Here is a 3,305-nt window from a genome sequence, read left to right on the forward strand (position 1 = left end):
GCCCTAATGTAAACTATGGGCTTTGGGTGACTATGATGTGTCAGTGTAGGTTGGTCACTTGTAACAAGTGTGTCACTCTGGCGGGGGATGTTGATAATGGGGGAGGCTCTGCATGAGTGTGTGCGTGGGGGAGGGGTAACTGGAAATCTCTATACTTCCTGTTAATTTCGCTCTGAACCTAAAGCTGTTCTAAAAGAAAAAGGTTTTTTTTTTTTTGGTTTTGAACCTTTAATGAGAAAAAGAAATATATCGAGCTCAAGAACACTGTGTTTCGTGTGTCGCTGGGTCCAGGTTTGGGGATACACGACAGACCTAGCAAACAGGATATACATCAACAAAAACATTCCTGGTTACAGACTGAAAAACTAGCACCTGGCACGATTAAGTCTTGGTTTCCTCATCACTCAGCAGCATGTTGGGGATCCCGCGACTAATGGGGAACAGACGTCCAGACTCTGGGCACTGCAAGGTGCCCTCCAGCACATCCACCTCCAGCAGCACGTGGTGCATCTGCCTCAGGAATTTCTCATCATGCTCATACCCTTCAATCGGCCCTTTGGGCACCTCGACCAGATGCGACTTGGGTATCACACGAAGTCAGTGTTGAACTCCACCAGGTTGATGCGGACCTCGGTGGCCTGGAGGAGCAGAGGGAAGCCACGCCACCCCCCCCCCCCGCACATGCGAGCTCAGCAGGTTGTGCGTGAGCAGCTTCATGTCGCCACAAAGCAGTTCATGTTAGCATCGAAATGGAAGCCCAGATGGAGCAGGATCCTTAGGGTCTGTCCAGTTTCACCCCCGTCCCCCGGCCGCCCACCATCACCCAGAGCTCGGTGAATGTTTGGCTGATGCGAGGTCCATCACGAGGTATAGCTCTGGTCATCACAAAGCTCTGGCGTGTTGGATTCGTGTCTGCTCTCATCTGGATATTAGTGTTTGAGTGAAATTTTTAAAAAATCACCATGGAAACCAGGAAGTAACACTCTTATTGAGGAACCAGCTAATGGAAAGTTTTATAAAATAAGTAACACAGCTTATGCTTCAGCAATGGGATTTGTGGCGTCTCTCCCAGGGTACACGGTTAATGTCCACCTTATTTAGGACCACATCATAGTCATTTTAGCCTTCAGAATTTTGAAACTACATAATTTCTGGAGAAGTTTAAAAAGAACGAGAACATCATAATTTCCCAAATAAGTGAAGAATTTGCAGAGCTGAAGCAAAGGAAAGCAGGGTCATGGAAATGAGAGGCAGCAGGGAGGGTTCTTGGCTGGCATCTGGACATAGGGCTTTGAATTTCAGTTCTGCTATTTGCACACTTTGCCTTTTCCCCGGGGGCTCTTAACCACTCTGCATCTTTCCTCATCTGGGTGTTGAGAGGGTTGCCCTCGATGGTCCTTAAAGGACCCACCCAGGCCTAGGTCTGAATTCAGGAGAAATGCGGTGTGGTTCAGGTTATGGTGCCAATTTCCACCCGGTTCGTGTGCACAGTGAAGCCCCTGTGAAGTGTGCTGCTTGGAGAGGCCACTCTGCCAACGTGGCACAGCCGGGTCATCTGCCAAGGAAGCAGCCTTCTGAATGTGGCAGCACATCCCAGGAGGGGAGAAGACATGAGCGTGTGTCTGAGGGGCAGATCCGCCCTGCCCAAGCACTAACCAGTCCCCCCGCCCCCGCCCTTTTTTTTTTTTAAGATTTTTATTTATTTATTTGAGAGAGAGAGCACAAGCACTGGGCTGAGCAGGGAGCCCGGTGCGGGACTGGATCCCAGGACCCTGGGATCGTGACCTGAGCCCAAGGCAGACGCTTAACTGACCGAGCCACCCAGGTGTTCCAAACCAGTCTTCCCTTTGCCCCAGTTCTTTGAACTCTTTCTCCCTCTTTATTATGTGTGTTTTTCTAAACATCTCAAATCCTTTTATGGAACAGAGTAAGGGTATAAGCATATTCATTAAAAAAAACCCTCAAAAGTGAGTTGCTTCAAACTACCATAGAACTATCCTATGACCCAGCAACGCCATTTCGGGGGCTGTATCCCAAAGAACTGAAAGCAGAGACGCAAACAGATAACCTGCACACCCATGTTCACAGCGGTTTTATTCACAGTAGCCAAAAGGGGCAAACAACCCAAATGATGTCCATCAACAGACGAATGGATAAACAAGGTATGTATAATGGAATAGTATTCAGCCACAAAACAAGAATGAAATTTTGATAGATGCTGAAACTTGGATAGGCCTTGAAAATATGATGTCAGAAAATAAGCCCGACATGGAAGAATAAATAGTGTCTGATTCCACGTATGTGAGGTACCGAGGAGAGGCCAGTTCACAGGGACAGAAAGTAGAAGAGAGGTTTCTGGGGGCTGATGGGGCAGGCGAAGGGGGAGTTATTGTTCAGTAGGAACAGAGTTTCTGTTGGAGATGATGAAGACATTTTGGGTACAGATAGTGATGCTGGCTACCCAGCCCTGGGGGTGGATTTAGTGCCACTGACTGTACATTCATAAGTGGCTGAAAGGATAAATATTGTGTTATGTATATATTACCACCACAACTTTATTTTTTTACTTTTTTTTTTTTTAAGTAGGCTCCACACCCAACATGGGGCTCAAACTCATGACCCTGAGGTCAAGAGTGACGTGCTCTACTGACTGAGTCAGGCAGGCTCCCCAACAAAAACATTTTGGGGGGGCCCCTGGGTGGCTCATTCGGTTGAGTGTCTGACTCTTGATTTCAGCTCAGGTCATGATTTCAGCGTCCTGGGATTGAGCCCCACGGGGGCTCGGTACTCAGCGGGGAGTCTGCTTGTCCCTCTCCCTGTGCTCCTCCCCCCAGCTCGGGCTTGCTCACATGTGCTTTCTCTCTCTCTCTCTCAAGTCAATCAATCAATCTTCTGCAAAAAAGCAAAGCTTTTTTTTTTTTTTTAAAGATTTTATTTATTTGAGAGAGAGAGTGAGAGACAGCACAAGAGGGAAGAGGGTCAGAGGGAGAAGCAGACCCCCTGCTGAGCAGGGAGCCCGATGCGGGACTCGATCCCGGGACTCCAGGATCATGACCTGAGCCGAAGGCAGTCGCTTAACCAACTGAGCCACCCAGGCGCCCAAAGCAAAGTTTTTTTAAAGAGTGAGTTGCTTTTTGTGCTTCTGTTAAAAACTTTATTTTTTGTGTATAAATGGGCTCTCCATAAAGGGAGACAGTGAAAAGAGGTAGCTGCTTAATAATGAAATCCGACTGGAAATCATAGCGACCAAAACGTGAGCACTAGAGTTTGTGTGGGTTTGGGAAGATGTGAGGAGGACATGGATT

The 3,305-nt window shown here is 47.8% G+C and overlaps 1 pseudogene; it reads right to left on the reverse strand.

The window, feature by feature from the left end:
* Window positions 1-203: 203 nt before the first annotated feature.
* Window positions 204-717, reverse strand: LOC123862454 (multifunctional methyltransferase subunit TRM112-like protein; annotated as a pseudogene).
* Between the last annotated feature and the right edge of the window lie 2,588 nt (window positions 718-3,305).

This window comes from Mirounga angustirostris, unplaced genomic scaffold (genome assembly GCF_029215605.1).
Source record: "Mirounga angustirostris isolate CCGP_5_RB_7025 unplaced genomic scaffold, mMirAng1.0.hap1 SCAF_9, whole genome shotgun sequence".
NCBI lineage: Eukaryota > Metazoa > Chordata > Mammalia > Carnivora > Phocidae > Mirounga > Mirounga angustirostris.